General features: G+C 41.8%; 1 pseudogene; it reads left to right on the top strand.

Annotated features, from left to right (window-relative positions):
* Window positions 1–7,362: 7,362 nt before the first annotated feature.
* LOC118667089 lies at window positions 7,363–8,566 on the top strand (annotated as a pseudogene).
* Window positions 8,567–20,529: the final 11,963 nt, after the last annotated feature.

Raw genomic sequence — 20,529 nt, 5'->3', positions numbered from 1 at the left:
CTTTTTCTTAATTGTGGTAATGATTCCACAGGTGTATTATGGCTCAGGACTCATAGAATCATATACATTCAGTGGATTACTTGTACAAATTATAACACAAGAATTAGATACATATAAAAAGGGTTTTTGAACAAGGATATACATTCAGCTACAATTTTCAATAGAAAAAAAATTAAATCATTCTTAATTTTCAATATGAATTTAATTTAATCCAGTTGCCTACAACAATTCCAATAAATCAGAACTTGTTCCTAATGTTCAAAGAAGCACACCATAACTAAAGCTTATTAGACTGCCAAAATGTCTTGGCGCAAGAGATCAGAATTTATCTTCATGTTTTTAGAATTTGGTTTTGAAAATATTTAGTATAATTGCATTGATCTTCCTTTTTTATTATTAACATTAACCATCTACTACTGTCCATTCCTTCTATTATGAAGTGCAAATACGTGTTTTTTGGTGAATTTATATCTAAGCATTATAATTTGGTGAATAGTAACACAGGGTTGGGAAACATATATACCTCGGTGCATATTCACTCTGTCACTGACTAGCTATTTTCACCTGGGACAGGTTATTATTCTCACTGTAAAATGCAATACCAGGAATTCTTATTTCAGAGAAATACTGTGGAGAATTATTGAGACATGTAAATGGTGCACAATCATGGTACTTATTGCTTTCAATAATTACCAACTACTGCTCTTGTTTAGCAATTTCATTTTACATATGAGGTAACTGAATCTAGATAAGTTAATAGACTGATCCAAGATCATCAGTCATTCATTTTAAAGCCTGGTTCACCCCTATTTATTCTAAATACAGTTACTTTGCTGTACAAAATGTTGATGGCTTTTCATTGAATTTATCATCCCGTCAATTTTTTCCCCTAAAACTAATAAGTTAAGATGCATAATTCATGGTTATTTTTCAGTCAGATCAAATATACTCAGCTCCATAATTTAGAACGGTGCCTTAATGTTTCTTCACAGGCCAGAAATACCCCACTATTGAGTCTTTTGCAGACAGATGTTCTAGATTATAAAAACATGAGAAGGTGAAATCTCACCTACCCCCACTGTACACTCAGAAACCCTTCTTGTCTGCAGTGAGGAAGATGTTTCCAGGTAATAATTTGGGGACATTTACAGGACTCACCGTGTTTGTTTTCTTAAAGTATCACAGATCTACACTGCATTTGTCAAATGTCTGAAAACAATTATTTCATATATTTTTGTTTGCCTTTAGATTTTGTTTTTGCATAAGGAGAGAGGGTTAATCCAGTTTATTACGTTTTCATGGCTAGAAAGGGACGCTACTGTTTTATTTTTACTCTGAAATATTTTTTAATTATTTTGTTAGAATATCCTTAGTTGATTTATTTGGAAACTTTCTCCCATGTATATTAAAATATTTGCTAGGTTTTTCCAGTACAAGTTTTTATACACTAGGGTTTTATCATTCAGTCATGATCAAGAGGGTTTTCTCTACATTTCCTTTGCACACATGCATTCCCTCTGACCTTAAACCACCAAGTCTAAACATACTTGACTCTAGAAAACATCTAAGAGTTTAAGAGTTTAGTATTTTGTCCACTTCATAAGTGCTGTTTATGTAAATCATACTTTTATGTTCTAACCTGGTCCATCATATTTAGGAACAATTGATTAACTGTATTTATAAAAATTTACATCCATGATCATCTTTTATAGATGATTACACAAAGAATTCCCAATTTTACAAGCTTCACATTTATTTAAAGTTCTAATATGGGTATTTTGGTTGTTTTAACTAGAAATAAAAGTTTCTAAATAATACTACAACACAATTAGAATAATTGACCATTATGCATAGGTTTTGTTTTAAATTACATATTTTCTGAATATTATGTATTTCTAACTTGCTGACAGGCTAAACACTAATAAACTATTTTACAATCCAATGTATTTCTCATATATATATGTAAAATAGGGGGAAAGAAAGTAGCTGCAGTCTCCAGCTGTGACAACGTCTTTTAATAAATGAGACCAGCAACATCAGTAATAAATAAATCAATTTATGTCTTTCAAAGATGACTATCTCTACTCAATATCAAAGCCATAGTCAGTGGTAGAGCCCAGCAGCTGGCACGGCTAAAGTGAATACTTACTGGGAAATCAGGTTGTCACTCTATTGGCTACATTATACTGACAAGGGCACACTAAGATTCCTGTGGAACATTTAAAAGCTTTCCTTTTGAGTTCACTGCTAGGAAATGATCTCATTTCACTTGGTCACTGATATCAGTTGAGTGACAGAATGCATTTCATTGCTGCTATTGCAAAGCAATTAGCTTTTACTTCCCATTGTAGGCAGAGTCCAGAGTGTTCTTTAGTGAGAAATAGGAAGAAGTGTACTAAATCCATAAGATTGATGCAAAAAATAAAAATTATATTACATTTCCAAATGTTACTATGTTTCTAGAACGGCTAGGAGTTGTGGGAATAGAGCATGTTCCAATATGATGCCAAATAATTCATCATTTTACATACACACACTTGCCCTGCTTATCAGCTATCTCAAGTGAGATATAACAAAATTAAAATGTCCCAAAGTGTTTTCAGAACTAATTGTATTTTCTAGTAACCACTAAATCTATGAGGATCTACGGTTAGTTAAACTGAGCTTCCTGTGTCATAGGTTGTAGGGAGCGGCTATAGAGTTAAGCCTCAGATTGACCTGTGGCAGAGCCACAAACAAGTCCCAGCTTAGAGGGCAGAGTCGTCTTAGCATAATTAAGCTTGACCTTACGATGGCCCCCTAGATCCTTCCTAGGCAGCTAATGGGCTGTGGGAGGTGCAGCAAGTGCTGCCAAAACAAGTGAAATTCTCAAGAACATTGTAACTATGGTGACCACTATAGCTTGTTTACCTCTGACTATAAAACAAAGCCTCAGCTTGCTGGCTGAATCCTCTGTAGCCTCAGCCAGGCTCAGGAGATCCACCGAGGCCCACTATATCCTCTGTCTTTTCTTTAATCCTTCACTGCCCCCTCTCAGGCTCTCTGAACCCTTAGCTGTGCTGGCCTGACACAATAGGTAACTGGAAAAACCACACAACTACCCGAAAACTATGATCAAATCCCAACCAGGAATCATATTCTCACACTAATGTTTGGATATTAGTGATTCAGGCATCATCTATTTATGGATCCATATATGTGACTTGAATTTACATACAACTAAGGAAGAGTATTGTGTTCACTTTTACTGAAATATTTATAGCTTATATCTGTACAGTGCATGTCAGAGCACAGCCTGAGCTCTGCACGGGCACTGCTACCCTGAGTTGCTCTGAGTCCATATATTCTCCAAAATTCTTCCTGACTACGCCTGGGCAGGTCCCTTCTCAAACCCTGCCCACTGTACTAACTGTTGGGAAGTTAGTCCAAGCTCTTCTTTCTCTTCTGCTCACTAGTTACAGCTGTTGGGTCTGAGCCCCTCTGCCTGGGGCTGGACCTCCTTGGACGCCAGGTCTTAGAGAAGCCATGAGAGATTGTGGGTGTATAAGAAAGAGTCTGTATTGCAGAAGCCAGTGGCCATATAGTCACCAGACAACACAGTCTTTCATAACAGTGTCCCAAGCAGGCAGGCAGCTGTACACCGGCTGGTAAATGTCTTTCCTGGAAAGCAGCATTAATCTCTGTACCCACAGCTGTTATCTGAGCAGCCACATGCTGCCTCTAAACCTCAAGCTTTACATAGCAATAGTGCCTGAGCTCTCCCTTAGAGCTACAGCCTCAGCAGCCTCGCTGGCTCAGCAGCTTCTCCTGTCTCCCCTGCCCAGCACACTGGCTGGTTAACATGGCAGCTATAGCCGAGCTCTCTGTGAGCTCTTAGCCTTACATCGTAGCAGTACCAGCTCTCAGGTCTCCAGCTTCATCTTCTTCACACTCCAGACTAGCTGGTCAGTAACCTGTATATTACCCCAGAGACAAAGAAGGCTTCGTGCCAATAGTTGCATCAATCGTTTTGGCTGCAGAAGGGCGCACAGGCACAGTATACCATGAGATCGCTGTGGTCTTGCACCTGCTGAAAAGTATGTTGGCCTTGAGCACCCTGATTAGGCCCATGCTTAGAGCAGCCTTGGGCATCCAGTGTATTCCTAGACAGAGCCTCATGGCGCATTACAGTCTACAGTATGTATTTGTACATATACCATTTTTAAAAACTATGTAAGATGGGAAAAATTATTGCCTCATTTGAGATGGAACCACTAATTCAGAAGGGTAACAGGCTAATGATACGTATCTAATCATGTGCAATCTTTGTGTTTCCTACATTGAAAAGGTAAGGTCCACAGACACTGTCAATGTCATTATCATAATATTAACATACCAAGTTTGGGAAATAAATTAATGATAGAACTAAAACAAGTGCTTATAATAGAGAATTAGTGAAGAAAGGAGGTGATTACGAAGGAATTTCCAGGTGAACTTGTACAATGTATGATACTATAAGAGAATGAATAAACTCTCTTCTGTAAACCAAACACAAAAGAGATTTTCAAAATGATAAAGCAATGCTACACACACACACACACACACACACATATATATATATATAGCCTTGGATAATAAAAGTTATTTTCATAGTTCTGGAAAAACACCCAAGTCTCAAAGCCTTCAAGAACCTCCAGGGTTTCTTACTACATTAACAGTATGTTGAAAGTAAATTCTAATAATAAGAAAATTGGCTTTTAACAACATACAACAACAAACCTGCATAGTGTTGATACCTGCTAGCTCAGTTTATTTTATCCATCCTAATATTGGATTTCATTAAACTCTTACCCAAGTCCAGCTGTGTAGAGGATCTAATTTTTTAGCATTTTGAAAACTGATGGGAGTGACTTCTTGGTAGAAATCTATTTCACATAATGGTTACACTAGGTCTTTTGTGGTTGGAAACAATAGTTACATCTTTATAGGTATTTCTCTTTTGTTTGCCATGTAAACTATAGAAGTAACTTTTATGCACTTGTGTATTTAGAAGTTCGTCCTTTAAATTTCATCAAACTACTATTATAAGTAAGGTGTTTTGCTAAAATATTATAGAAAATGAAGTATTTTATTTGGAAGTGTTGATCTGCTTTAGGTAAAATTAAAATTTGTTAACAATACTGACAATCATTGGCACATGTATATGTTTATTTTCCATATCATAGATTTTAATTTATTTTGCAACTATGAATTTTTATCATTGTAAAAATCAAGTAAAGCATATTAAATAAAATGCATTTCTAAATTATCCATGATGTCACCTTCTGATTATAAATTTTGACTTTATTTTATGTCTTTGTCTTTTTCCTGTTCTTATAATGTTGGCTCAGAAAGTTACTGTGTCTGTCAGCAGAGTCCCTTGTTCTTTAATTCATTTTAGTTGGTTTGTGTGTATGGTGTAAGAGAAGGGTCCAATTTTATTCTCTTGCAAGTAGATATCCACTTTTCTCAACACTTTTTGTTGAGAGTATCCTTCCTCATTGTGTATTCTTGGCATCCTTGTAGAAAATTGGTTGACCATATAGGCATGCTATTCCATTGGTCTATATGTGTATTTATTCCAGTAGCATTCTACAACTTTTAATTACTATAACTTTGTAATACATTTTAAAACCTGGAAGTGTGATGCCTTTGTATTTGTTCTTTCTCAAGATTACTTTGGCTATTTGGGGTATTTTGTTGTTCCATATGAATTTTAGGATTGTTTTTCTGTTTCTATTTTTTTTTTTAAAGTTGACTTCAGTAGGGATTGCACTAAATCTGTAGATGTCTTTGGGTAGCCTGGACATTTTAACATTATTAAGTCTTTTAATCCATAAGCAGATAATGTCTTTCCATCATTAGCCAGTCGTGATTCCATTTAAATGAGATATTGAAAATAGTCAACCTGAGAAACAGAGAGTAGAATGGTGGTTGCCAGGGGCTGGGAGAGGGGGAAATGGGCTGTTCAATGTGTATGAGAATATGAACAGAAGAAACTTTATCAACGTATGCCAACTATGCCACAGTAAAGATTTAAATTGCTTTTCAAAATTTGGGAGGATTTTATGCTGCTATTTATTTGAATGAGGACCAACAAGTGATTTAGCTTCAGACAAATTTGATGTTCACATATTTTTATACTAGAGGCCCGGTGCACGAAATTTGTGCGGGAGGGCAGGGGAAGGTGGAGAGGGTATGTCCCTCAGTCCAGCCTGCACCCTTTTTAATCTGGGACCCATCAAGGGATGTCCGACTGCCCGTTTAGAGATGTCTGACTGCCCAGTGTGGAATCGGGCCTAAATGGGCAGTCAGACATCCCTCTCACAATTTAGGACTGCTGGCTCCCAACAGCTTGCCTGCCTGCCTGCCTGATTGTCCCTAACCACTTCTGCCTGCCAGCCTGATCAGTCCCTAACCACTCCCCTGCCAGCCGATGGACACCTAACTGCTCCCCTGCCGGCCCGATTGCCCCCAACTGCCCTCCCCTGGTGGCCTGGTTGCCCACAATTTCCCTCCCCTGCTGGCCTGGTCCCCTCCAACTGCCCTCCCCCTGCAGGTCTGGCCCCCCAACTGCCCTCCCCTGCAGGCCTGGTCCCCCCAACTGCCCTCTCCTGCATGCCTGGTCGCCCCCAACTGCCCTCCCCTGCTGGCCTGGTCTCCCCAAACTGCCCTCCCCTGCAGGCCTGGTCCCCCCCAACTGCCCTCCCCCTGCTGGCCATCTTGGGTCCACATGGGGGCAGCCATCTTGTGTTGGAGTGACGGTCAGTTTGCATATTACTCTTTTATTAGATAGGATGACACCTGTGAGATTTCTGTCCAGCAATATTCATTCTCCTTTTTGTAGTGATAATATAAATTTCCAAAACAGAGATCTCCTGGCAGCCACATTTTTCTAACATTATTCTATTGCTCAGACTATAATAAATTGACATTACATATTCATATTTTCTTAGAATACTGGCAATGTTTTAATATGTGGTTTAGTCTTTTCCTAAGAAATTTCTCTAAAGAGGTCATCTGGAAATCCTTGAGACATGTTTTAATTTTCATGATAAATTCCTTTTATCTTTCTCTGGCTGGCTCAAGTTAGTTTCCTTTGCAATCAAAGATATACACATTCGCATGTGTGCCCTCACACATGTGTACACACACATGCACATGTACACATGCACACATACATGCGCATACACACGCACACATCCAAAAGGTCCAGTGAACTGCTGTTTCTAATTCAATCAAGAATATTTCAGACAAAGCCCAGAGGCAGAGACAATGGTGACAGAGGTCAAAGCAGGAGCCGGGGTGGTGATGACAGAGCCCCAAACTGAAAGGGAATGAACTATGCAGAATGAGCAGGGAAAGGAGAGAAGCATAGAGAGGAGGCAATTGCCTTGAGCCATATGCGAATCCAACCAAAAGATACAGAGCCTTCATTACAAAGGTACCTTTTGTTGTGAAATGGCAGTCACTTAAACGGCAGGTTAAAGCAAAAGGTGGTGAGGGTTGAAGAAGAGTAAAGGGAGTGTGCCCCCGGCAAATTCATGATGGAAGAGAGCATGATAAAGCTGCGGAACAACCATAGTCTAAGTGGAGAACCACTGAAAGTCAAAGATCCTGATGGTGAACATGCAGGAGGCTATACAAAAGGCTGGAAGGCTTAGAAGCTCAGTGTTTGTAGCAAATCTGGATTATAAAGGTGCTGGAAGAAACTGAAGGGAGTTATTAGTTATTAGTGGCTGGTGTGGTGGTCCGGACAGACATTCTGGAGAATAAAGATGAAAAAAGTTGTGGGATAGGCACTGTTACTTTTGAACAGTCCATTGTAGCTCTGCAAACTATATCTGTGTGAAATGACCAACTGCTGTTTGACAGACCAATGCACATGAAAATGGATGAGACAGCCTTTCCAATGGGAGATTTTTTCCCTCCTGAGCATCCACAACACCTTCCCCATGGACTTGGTGGTATTGGCATGGGGTTAGGACCAGGAGGGCAGCCCATCAGGGCCACTCACCTGAATAAAGGCACTGGTGTGGGAAACATAGGACCCACAGGAATGGGAATGGAAGGCAGAGGATTTGGAATAAATAAAATGGGAAGCATGGAGGACCTTTTGGTGGTGGTTTGGAAAACATGGGTTGACCTGGATTCTGGATGAACATGGACAGAATAAATGGTGGAGGTATGTGCAGTGTCCCTGGGATGGAGAAGATGGGCCCCCCACGTTGACTGCATTGAGATGTTGGCATGGAGTCCGTGGGTGCAGGGCTGGGCCATGGCATAGATCCTGTGGGCTCTGAGATAGAGCACATGGACCTGGTCATGGAGCACCTCAGGTCTAGCATAGAGTACATTGGTGCCAGCATGAGCTTTAGTCTCAAGCACATGGGCACCCACAGATAGTGTGGGCCCTGCTATTGAGCACATGGGCTCTGGTATGGAGCATATGGGCCCTGCCATTGATCAGAAGGGCCTGAGCCTGGAGCAAATAGTGACTGCAGGCATGGGGGCTGGCCTGGAGGGCACGGGCCCCATAGCCCCATGATAGAAAGGAGACTCCTTTTCCCCTTTCTGGGGGCAACACAGCCTGCCTGCATCAGACCCTAAATGGGGAAGTAGAGGGAAGGCCTATCTTTGAATGAAGCTTGAAGTGTTAATCATTGGCATTCACATTAAAATTTCTGAATTAAAATTCTATTTTGTAGTTTAAACTGATCAAAGGATTTTTATTACCTACTAGAGGCCCAGTGCACAAATTTGTGCACTCAGAGGGGAGGGGGGTTCCCTCAGCCTGGCCTATGCCCTCTCGCAGTCTGGGACCCCTCAGGGGATGACCACCTGTTGGCTTAGGCCCGCTCCCTGGGGGATTGGGCCTAAGATGGCAATCAGACATCCCTCTGGCAGCCCGGCAGCCCTCGGGGGATGCCCACTTGCCAGCGGGGAGCAGGCCTAAACTGCAGTCAGACATCCTTAGTGCTGCTGAGGAGGCAGGAGAGGCTCCCACTACCACTGCTGTACTGGCAGCCATCAGCCTGGCTTGTGGCTGAGCAGAGCTCCTCCCATGTGAGAGCGCCCTGACCACCAGAAGGCAGCTCCTGCATTGAGTGTCTGCCCCCTGGTGGTCAGTGCATGTCATAGTGACCAGTCATTCCCAGTCCTTCTGTTGTTAGGGTCAGTTTGCATATTACCCTTTTACTATATAGGATAAAGGCCTGGCCAGCCTGGATGAGGGGATGATGGCTGTTTGCAGCTGGTCACACCCCCTTCAGGGTGGGGGTCCCCACTGGGGTGCCTGGCCAGTCTGGGTGAGGGGCTGAGGGCCGTTTTCAGGCTGGTGGGTGACCGAAGCTCCCAACCTCTCCTTTTTTAAATTTTTTATTCTGGGATTTATTTACCTACTATGGCTGTCACTGGATCTGAGAGCCAGCTTTAGCTCTGAGGCTCGGCTCCAGCTCTGAGATCTCGGCTGCTGAAAGCAGGTATCTGGGCTTTGTTTAGCTTCTATAATTGAAACACTGTTGCAACTCCAGCTCTGAGGCCCGGCTGGCTGAAAGCAGGCACCTGGGTTTGTTTAGCTTCTATAATTACAACATAGTTGCTTAGAGTGCAGCTCAGAGCTGGGCGGCGGCATGCGGGGAACCATGGCTTTCTCCATCACTGGAGCAAGCAAGCCTCCTGTTCGCTTGAGCTGCCTGGCTGCCGGCCGCCATCTTTGTTGGCAGTTAATTTGCATATTGCCCTGATTAGCCAATGGTAAGCATGTCAGAGGTACGGTTAATTACCATGTTTGTCTATTATTAGATAGGATGTATAGTGTTAGGTGGGTACACTATTTATTGGGATGATCACTTAGTAAGTTATATAATTTCTAATCACTGGGTTGTACACCTGAAACTAATATAATATTTTATTTCAACTGTAATTGAAAAATAAAAATTATTTAAAGTAAAACAATAAATAAAATTAACTACCCTTAAAAAACAAGCAAGTAATTAAATAAACAAACAAACAGAAAACTCCGAGGACAAGATGATCCCTATCTGGTATTCTGCTCAGTGACTATTTTCCGGGAAATCTCTGCGCTTTAGCAGGAATGGGCCTCAGAAGCCATATTGATGACTCCGTTCCATCCTCCCTGATTGTACTAGAAGGGATGGGGTGGAGGGCAGGGCAGACCAGGCTGGACCAGTAATACTTTCTCTGTGTGGAATTTGGGATTCAGCTAATGGGGTTGATTCAATCTGTGTGCATGGAGGGAGGTTACTCTGATGCATGGACTTAGGAGCCAGGAAAACTTTTTTCCAGAGAAAAATAAAGCAGAATTGTAGATAGTTGCAGGTTTGAAGATAATGAAAATTTCAGCTGAGACCCTCAAGGCTTTTCTGGTTCTGATTCCTGGCTTCCTGAGGACTGGCTTATTTTTGCCCTTGGGTTCTATAAGACACTCCCTCTATATTTTTAATTAACTTTTGAACTCTGTTATTGCGGTGCATAGATTATTTCCCAATGGCTTTGAAGCCATCTGCCATACATTTTACAGGTTACATTTTTAAATTACTTTTAAATATTGATTTGATGCTGCTTCCTTTTATCAAAACATCTATTTATTTCAGAGAGGAATGGCGAGGGAGAGATAGAAACATCAATGATGAGAAAGAATCAATTGGCTGCCTCCTGCATGCCCCACACTGCGAATCAAGTTCAAACTGGGACATGTGCCCTTATAGGAATTGAAGCCAGACCTCCTGGTTCACAGGTTGATGCCCAACCATTGAGCCTTGCTGGCCAGGCTAATTGCATCTTCTTCTTTTTTTTAAAAAAATATATTTTATTGATTTTTTTTTTTAAAGAGAGGAAAGGAGAGGGATAGAGAGCTAGAAACATCGATGAGAAACATTGATCAGCTGCCTCCTGCACACCCTCTACTGGGGATGTGCCTGCAACCAAGGTACATGCCCTGGACTGGAAATGTACCTGGGACCCTTTAGTCCGCAGGCTGATGCTTTATCCACTGAGCCAAACCGGTTAGGGCTAGTTGCTGCTTCTTTTGATTCACTTGCTACTATCACTTGGATGACCTGAGATACTCTAACATGGCATTCCCTCTGATTGGCCCTCCCTAGTGGCTCTGGATCTCTACCTTTATAAGCCTGCTAATGGTGTAAGTTCAAATTATCATCTCTTGTTTTCTTTTTTAAATTTATTTATTGATTTTAGAGAGGAAGGGCAAAAGAGGGAAAAAAACACATCTATTTGTGCTTTCGCTTATTTATGCGTTCATTGGTTGATTCTTCTATGTTCCTTGACTGGGCGTGGAAACCAAAAACTTAGGGAGAAAGCAAGATGGCAGCATAGGTAAACACCGGAAACTGCTGCCTCACACACCCACTTCAAAAATACAACTAAAAGACAAAACGGACATCATCCAGAACCACAGGAAGGCTGGCTGAGTGGAAATTCTACAACTAGAAGGAAAGAGAAAAGCACACTGAGACTCAGAGGAGGTGCAGAAGTAAAGTGCAGAGGTACGGAGGCGCACGTGGAAAGGGCTGGCAACTGAGGACACGGTTGTCTTTTTCAATCAGGAGAGAGTCTCAAGCTCCTGACAGCTCTGAACTCCAGTTCCAGGTGAGTCTCTGGGGTCCCAGACTCATATAGGGAGAAACTGGACTGTCTGGCATCAGTCGGAACTCGAGGGCGGCTTTCTCTCAGAGGTGCTTGCAGCAATTACCGGGATACTAAGATGCGGAGCCCCATAGGGTAGGACTGAGGATCAGCCATAGCTGTTTGCTCCACCCTGTTGATTCCCTGTGACCCTGCTCCACCCAAGCTGTGAGCAGAGGCTTTTGCATATGAAAGGCCTGGCCCTTTGCAATCTGAAAATTACCTAACAAACTGCAGCAGGGTCAGAGAGACCCAGAACTTCCAAAAGAAGGCCCAAGGCCCCACAGCAGCTTGCATTGCTTCACAGCTGGGCCTCATCTGGGCACTTCCAAACCCCAAACAAAGAAGAGGAATCTGCAGATCTCTCCTTAGCTCCTGCTGGGTAGCCTTAAGGGGGGTTAAATTAGCACCTCCTTAGAGATCCAAGAGCCAGTGTACCCGGTGGTCAGAGTGGGACCATCCAGATTACAACTCCTCAGATCCATAAGGGACACACTCAGGGGGTAGACCAGCCGTGGGCAAACGATGGCCCGCAGGCCAGATCCGGCCCATTTGAAATGAATAAAACTAAAAAAAAAAAAAAAAAAAAAAAAAAGACAGTACCCTTTGATGTAATGATGTTTACTTTGAATTTATATTAGTTCACACAAACACTCCATCCATGCTTTTGTTCCGGCCCTCCGGTCCAGTTTAAGAACCCATTGTGGCCCTCGAGTCAAAAAGTTTGCCCACCTTGGGGTAGACTCAGTGAGCACCAAAGCCCCACTGAAGATATATAGATGTCAGTTAAGGTCTTTGACCCACTTTTTAATAGGGTTGTTTGCTTTCTTATCGTTGAATTTTAGACTTTTTGTATACAGTGGGGCCTTGACTTATGAGTTTAATTCGTTCTGTGACGGAGCTCGTAACTCAAATTACTCGTATGTCAAATCAAAAAGTGAACGAGTGAGACACATGATGCTGAGCTGATGTTGTGGCATTCACTTTGACGTTCGCTGCGCCAACTAGCGGTGGGGTATCTGAAGCTGGCTTGTAACCCGAATTTTAGCTCGCAACTCAAAACAAAAAATCGGCTGAGAGAGGCTGGTATCTCGAAAAACTCATTAGTCGGGACACTCGTAAGTCAAGGCCCCACTGTATCACTGTCATTGTCAGGATGGTCTTCCCCTTCCTAGTCTGTTGTCTTATTTTACATGCCATGCCCCGGTAGAAGGCCTGAGATCATTGGGTTCCAATCCACAGATCCATGGCCATCTTTTTAAAAAGGTAGGTTCCTGGAGCCTAACCCCATTAGGTCTTGTAGACCACCCATAAATGCAGATATATATTAGACACCAAAGTGCTTGCAGTGCAGGTGGATAATGGCCAGCTTGAAAAGTGTTCTGAAGAACTTGTGTGTACTATGGGCCTGGTGCACGAAGATTCGAGCACTGTTGGTGAGTCCCCCAGCCCGCTGCACCCTCTCCAATCTGGGGGCCCTCAGGGGAGCCCTCTCCAATCTGGGAGTTTGCGTTTGTCATTGCAATCATATGAGCGAATTGTCTGAGACCCCCAACCCAGTTTGGTTTGTTGCTCACAGAATAATAGAGGCTTTTTTTTTTTTTTCTTTGCTTCATTGGTGGAGATTTCCTGGAAGTTTTAGGATATTTTCCCTTTAATTTTTCCTAGACGCTCTGATTTTATGTCTCTCACCTTTGCTTTCCCTCCATCCTCCACTGCAACAGTAAGTTGTTCCAGGCTCACTTTGCTCTAGTGTCTAGGACAGGGGTGGGCAAACTTTTTGATTCGAGGGCCACAATGGGTTCTTAAACTGGACCGGAGGGCCGGAACAAAAGCATGGATGGAGTGTTTGTGTGAACTAATATAAATTCAAAGTAAACATCATTACATAAAAGGGTACGGTCTTTTTTTTCAATAGTTTTATTCATTTCAAACGGGCCGGATCTGGCCCGTGGGCCATAGTTTGCACACGGCTGGTCTAGGAGATTCATCTGCCACCAGAACTATGATTCCCAGCATTCCTGGTGCGCCCTGCACTCTGGGCTTCTGCTTCTGGTCCTGGGGCTAACACCAGAACTACTATTCCCAGAATTCCTGGTGCTCCCCACACTTAAGGTTTTCCCTTGCTGCTCTGTCTCTGTCCCAGGGCATCCCACTCTGCCACATCCCACCAAGCTGCCGGCTCTCCCACTCTGCTCTCTGCTTGGCCCCTGTGTATGCAAATTAACCCACCAACTTTGTTGGGTTAATTTGCATGCTCATTCCTGATTGGCTGGTGAGGATAGCAAAGGGATGGTAAATTTATATGTTTCTCTCTCTCTTTTAAATTTCTTTATTGGTTAAGGAATTACAAATGTGTCCTCATACCCCCATTAACCCCCAACCTCCCACCCCACTCATATTCTCATCCCCCTGTTGTCCATGTCCATTGGTTTGGCTTATATGCATGCATACAAGTCCTTTGGTTGATCTCTTCCCCTTATCCCCACCCTCCCCCACTTTCCCTCTGGGGATTGATAGTCTGATTGCTGTTTCTCTGTCTTTGGATCTGTCCCTGTTCATCAGTCTATGTTGTTCTCTATATTCCACAAATGAGTGAGATCATGTGGTATTTATCTTTCTCTGACTGGCTAATTTCACTTAGCATAATGCTCTCCAGTTCCATCCATGCTGTTGCAAATGGCAAGAGTTCCTTCTCTTTTACCGCAGTGTAGTATTCCATCATGTAGATGTACCACAGTTTTTTAATCCACTCATCTGCTGATGGGCACTTAGGCTGTTTCTAAATCTTAGCTATGGTGAATTGTGCTGCTATGAACATAGGGGTGCATATATCCTTTCTTATTGGTGTTTCTGTTTTCTTGGGATATATTCCTAGCAGTGGGATCATTGGGTCAAATGGGAGTTCCATTTTTAACTTTTTGAGGAAACTCCATACTGTTTTCCACAGTGGCTGCATGAGTCTGCATTCCCACCAGCAGTGAAAAAGGGTTCCTTTTTCTTCACATCCTCTCCAACACTTGTTGATTTGTTGATGATAGCCATTCTGACAGGTGTGAGATGGTACCTCATTGTTGTTTTGATTTGCATCTCTGGTATAATTAGTGGCTTTGAGCATGTTTTCATGTCTTTTGGCCTTCTGTATGTCCTCTTTCGAAAAGTGTCTATCTAGGTCCGTTGCCCATTTTTTGATTGAATTGTTTATCTTCCTATTGTTAAGTTGCATGAGTTCCCTGTAAATGTTGGAGATTAAACCCTTATCAGTGGTATCGTTGGCAAATATGTTCTCCCATGCAGTGGGCCTTCTTGTTGTTTTGTTGATGGTTTCCTTTGCTGTGCAAAAGGTTTTTATTTTGATGTAGTCCCATTTGTTTATTTTCTCTTTAGTTTCCATTGCCCTAGGAGCAGTATCAGAGAAGAAATTTTTTTGGCATATGTTTGTGATTTCGCTGCCTGTGGATTCCTCTAATATTTTTATGGTTTCCCATCTTACGTTTAAGTCTTTTATCCATTTTGTGTTTATTTTTGTGTATGGTGTGAGTTGGTGGTCTAGTTTCATCTTTTTGCATGTATCTGTCCAATTTTCCCAACACCATTTATTGAAGAGATTGTCTTGACTCCATTGTATGCTCTTGCCTCCTTTGTCGAATATTAATTGGGCATAGGGGTTTGGGTCGATTTCTGGGTTCTCTATTCTATTCCATTGATCTATATGTCTGTTCTTGTGCCAGTACCATGCTATTTTATATGTTCCTCTTTTATTATATAGGATGTTTCTGGTTTGATGCATCACTGCCATTTGAAAGACTATGTAACGTGTGTGCTCTAAAAGAGCAGAGGTCATTGTAATTTCATAATAATGATGATAAGTGAGATACTACCATAAATGTTTGAAGCACTGTCTGCTTAGTTTTGTTGTAGGTGCTGTCTCTCCAAGCTGTCGTTGTGCCTTCAATACTCCTTTTGCAGGAAGGAGGTTATGGTGTTGAAAAAAGTGTCCAACCTTACTCATGGCTGCTGGCAGCTTCGATGACATTCTGGCCATCACTTGCTTCAACACATGCTTAGTCAGGCCCTTTTTTTACACAGGTAAACTGATCAGTTCACAATGTGCTGTTCTCTGAGCTCTAGAGACAGGTTGTGATGACATAAACGTGGCATATTTGCTTGATGATTGATTAAAGCAAATTAAAATAGAGAAAGCAACTCCTAAAGGTAGGTCCTTACCTAAGGGGGTCCAGCAGCTTCCTGGCTTTACTCCTGTAACCCTCTAGGATACAGGCTGCTCAAGTAGCATGAGAGGTGCACGAAGGGGGATGCAAAGTAGCAAAGTTTAAAGAACAGCTTCTGTATGGAGACTTCACACAGGGATGAGTAGTTGTTTCAATGAGCCTAAAGGACAGAGAACATTCCAAGTGGAAGGAACAATTTCTGTTTTCTCATCTTTAACCTTTTATGAGTCATAACAACGATTTTAATAAATAGCCTATTAATACTTGATAATTGTTGATATGGATGTATTTTGGTTGAAGTAGTTATAAAAGAGGAACACACCTTAGGAAGTTATGTATTCTCTCTCCAGCCCCCAGTAGTTATCTTCACCATTTATGGTTATATATGATTTACACTGATTACCTAGAACCTCACCTATTCCCATTGTCCCAGTTGCCTTACACCCGGTCCCTGGCATTTCTCACTAGTAAATTAATCTCATCAGAATATGGTTTTCAAAATGTTACTTTCTTGTTCAAGAACCAATGAAGATTCCCTATTACCTATTAAATCAAATCTAATGGTTCTCAGCCTCAGCTGTACACATGTCAATGTAAGAAACATTCAAACTTGCAGAGAATTTTTATGCAGCTTAATCTTTAAGCATGGCTTAACATAATTTCCCTTTGTCTTTTTTTTTAAACGTATTTTATTGATTTTTCACAGAGAGGAAGGGAGAGGAATAGAGAGTTAGAAACATCGATGAGAGAGAAACATGGATCAGCTGCCTCCTGCACACTCCCTACTGGCAATGTGCCCACAACCAAGGTACATGCCCTTGACCGGAATTGAACCTTGGAACTTTCAGTCCACAGGCCAACACTCTATCCACTGAGCCAAATTGGTTAGGGCTTCCCTTTGTCTTAAACTCCAGTAAAACTTCCTGGTACCATGCTGTACATAATAAATGCCCTGCACTAGCTCTGGGTCACTGTCTCTCCATCTGAGAACAGTGTCCCACCTGGTCCCCGCTTTATTTGTATAATGTCTCTGGGTCTGTCCTTTTCGTAATCCCGAGTCACTCCTATTCTGGTCTTATTCACTCCCTAGCCGTGCTGGCTGTGGAAGAAATTATGATTATATAATAATAATAATAATAATGTAAGCAGAAATAACATCAATCTTCCAAAAACACTTTAAGAAAATAAAGTCAAACATACACTTATTATATGATCCAACAATTCTATTCCTAAGAATTCACTCAAGAGAAATGAAAGAATATGTTCATACAAAAAACTGTACATCAGTGTTTATAGCAGCTTTATTGTAATAGACAAAAATGGAACCAACTTAAATGCCCATCAACATACTCATTAATAAACTGTGGTGTATCCATACAAGGGTGGAATACTGCTCAGTAAAAAAGCAAAAACAATTAATTCTTGATACATACAACCATATGAATGAATCAAAATTATTAGACTGAATGAAAAGAACACAGTGAGACTGGTAGGAAGGGCAGAGGCACTGAATGGGTTGGTCTGACAACCACATGTGACATTTTTTTTTTTTTTTTACTCAGAAGGGATAGCTCAGCTGCAAAGATCTCCCATGAGGATCAAGGGGTCCTTTCCTCACACCAAACCCCCACCCAGCATTCCAGAGCTGGGAAGAGGAGTCGCCATAACTTTGGGCTATAAAAACCAGCCGGAATTGTGGCTGAGTGACATGGAGGCTACTAGAGACTCAGGCAGTTCCTCTTAAAGGGGCAGTGTACAAATTTACCCAGACCCACTCCTTCTGAACTCCAACATTGGCGCAGCAGCTTGGGGGGAGGGGGAAAATTCAGGGACATACAGGGAGGAACTGGATTATCTGGCATTACAGCAAGAATTTGTGGGTGCTTTCTCCTAGACAGGGTGCTTACAGGGGTCATTGTTCCTATGCTGATCTGACTGGCAGCCATAACTGAGTTTCTATCAGCCTGGCTCAGCCTGGTGATTCCCTGAGACCCCGCCCCATCCAATTTACTGACCGTCCCAAGCAGTTTGCTGTGGCTTTTCCATATGAACAGCCTGCCCTGGCTAAGGCTGCAGACTTTTCTAAATAGAAATCTCTCAAACAAGCATAGCTGGAGTCAGCATGACACATACCTCTAAAGGCACTAGTACCAACCTACCATCCTTCATAGCTTGGCCTCCTCTGGGAACTTCCAAGCCCAATACAAGTACCAACCATCAGCAGATCACCTTTTAGCTCTTGTGAGGTGGCCCCAGGCAGTGGCTGACTTTGAACCTCCGGGGAGGCCCCAGAGCCAATGCACCTGGTGGACAGATTCAGACCATAACGGATTACAACTCTACTCATCTACAAGCAACATACACAAGGCACTGTCTCAGGGAGCAACAGAGCCTCAGGGATGCATGTCATGCTTTATATGTGTATCTCCTGCACAGCAGCTCTTCTATTGTAGTTGGAGCCAATATTCCCAAGTGATAGGCCTGGAGGTCAATCCCTCCCAGTGATGCTTACATCAACCAAGGCTCAACTACAATACAGCAGTGCACACAGCTCCTACAGGGGCACACCTGGAGTGCCCAGCTCAGGTGACTGGGGAGACTAAGCAACTGGGCCCTACAGGACACCTACTACACAAGGCCACTCTACCAAGTCTGGGAGCTAGAAGATCTACCTAATACAAACACAGGGAAACAGCCAAAATGTGGAGACAAAGAAACATGTCACAAATGAAAAAACATGAGAAATCTCCAGAAGAAGAACTAAATGAAATGGAAGCCAGATAACTACCAGATACAGAGTTACAAACAATAGTTAGAGGATGCTCAAGGAACTTAATGTGAACTTCAAGGAACTTGGTGAGAATTTCAAGGAACTTAGAACATCAACAACATAAAAAAGGACCAGTCAGAAATGAAGTGCACACTAACTAAAATAAATAATAATTTATAGGGAATCAACAGTAGAATAGAGAATTCCAAGAATCAAATAAAAAATCTGGAATATAAGGAAGCAAAAAACACCCAATGAGAACAGCAGAAAGGAAAACAAACCCCCCAAAAGGAAGATAACATACGGAACTTCTGGTGCAACTTCAAGTGTACAGACATTCACATCATGGATGTACCAGAAGAAGAGAGGGAGCAAGAAATAAAAAATCTATTTGAAAAAATGACGGCACAAAACTTCCCTTACATAGTGAAAGAAATAAGTCCAAGAAGCACAGAGAGTCTCAAACAACATGAATCCAAAGAGGCACACACCAAGACACATCATAATTAAAATGCCAAAGGTTAAGGACAAGGAGAGAATCTTAGAAGTGACAAGAGAAAAACAGCTAGTTACCTACAAGAGAGCTCTCATGACTGTCAGCTCATTTCTCAACAGAAACTTTGCAGGCCAGAAGGGAGTGGCAGGAAATATTCAAAGTGATGAAAAGCAAGGACCTACAACCAAGACTACTCTACCTGGAAAAGCTATCATTTGTAATTGAAAGTTAGATAAAGGGCTTCCCATACAACAAAAATCTGCTAAGGAGTTCATCAATACCAAACCAGTATTACATGAAATGCTAAAGGGTCTTCTTGAAGGAGAAAGAGGAAAAGGAGGAGGAGGAGAATAATTAAAAGATAAAAAATAGGAACAATAAAATGGCAATTAATGCATATCAACAATTGAATCTAAAAATCAAAATAAATGAACAAGGAATCTAATGAAGAAAATAAACTGATGAATAAAATAGGACCAGAGACATGGAAACATGGAACATACTGACACATCTTAGAGGGAATGGGGGAAGGGGGTTGGGAAGAGATTAACAAAAGAACTTATATGTATACATGCATTACCTATGGATATAGACAATAGGGTGGTAAAGGCCTGGGATGGGGCAGGAACCAGGTGGAGGTGGGTAGTCGGGGGAAAAAAGAGGGATATCTGTAATACTCTCAGAAATAAAAGCTTAAAATAAAAGCAATGAAGTATGCAACACATGACAATATGTGAGAACCTTGACAACATCATACAAAGTTAAGGATGCCAGTCACAAAAGGCTTCACAGTGATTGATTGATTCCATTGATAGGAAATGTAGAAAACAGGCAAATCCATACATAAAAAGTGAATTTTTGTCGTGGTCAGCAGATTGTGGAGGGGAGATTTGGGACTGACTATTTATGAGAACAGAGTTTCTTTTGGGTGTGATGGGAATATTCTAGAATTAGCCAGTGGTGATGGTTTTACAACATCATTAATATACTAAGAATCACTGATTTGTACACTTTCAAACAGTGAATGTTATGCTATATCCCACTTTTATAAAAAAAGCGATTGGGAAAATCCTCCCATAAGAGGTTAAGTTTGACACTGTGAGGTTTACTCTTTATGTGCAACCAAGATATAATTGGGACTGTAATTCACTCATCCCCCTTCCCCCAGGGATTATCATTTAAGATAGTCCTGCCTTTGTTCTTTAAAGTTTGCAATGGAAGTAGTCCCAGATATCAGGTTCTAACTGAGAAGTCCTTTCCATTCAACCTTTTTAGTCTCTCAATTTTGACTTCACCATTGAGTGCAGCTTCCTGGCATTTTAATGCTGCCATGTGTGTGTGGGCTC

Source organism: Myotis myotis, unplaced genomic scaffold (genome assembly GCF_014108235.1).
Source record: "Myotis myotis isolate mMyoMyo1 unplaced genomic scaffold, mMyoMyo1.p scaffold_m19_p_1, whole genome shotgun sequence".
Taxonomy (NCBI): Eukaryota; Metazoa; Chordata; class Mammalia; order Chiroptera; family Vespertilionidae; genus Myotis; species Myotis myotis.
The sequence above is the reverse complement of the archived record's forward strand: the minus strand, read 5'-3'. Positions and strand labels throughout refer to the sequence as shown.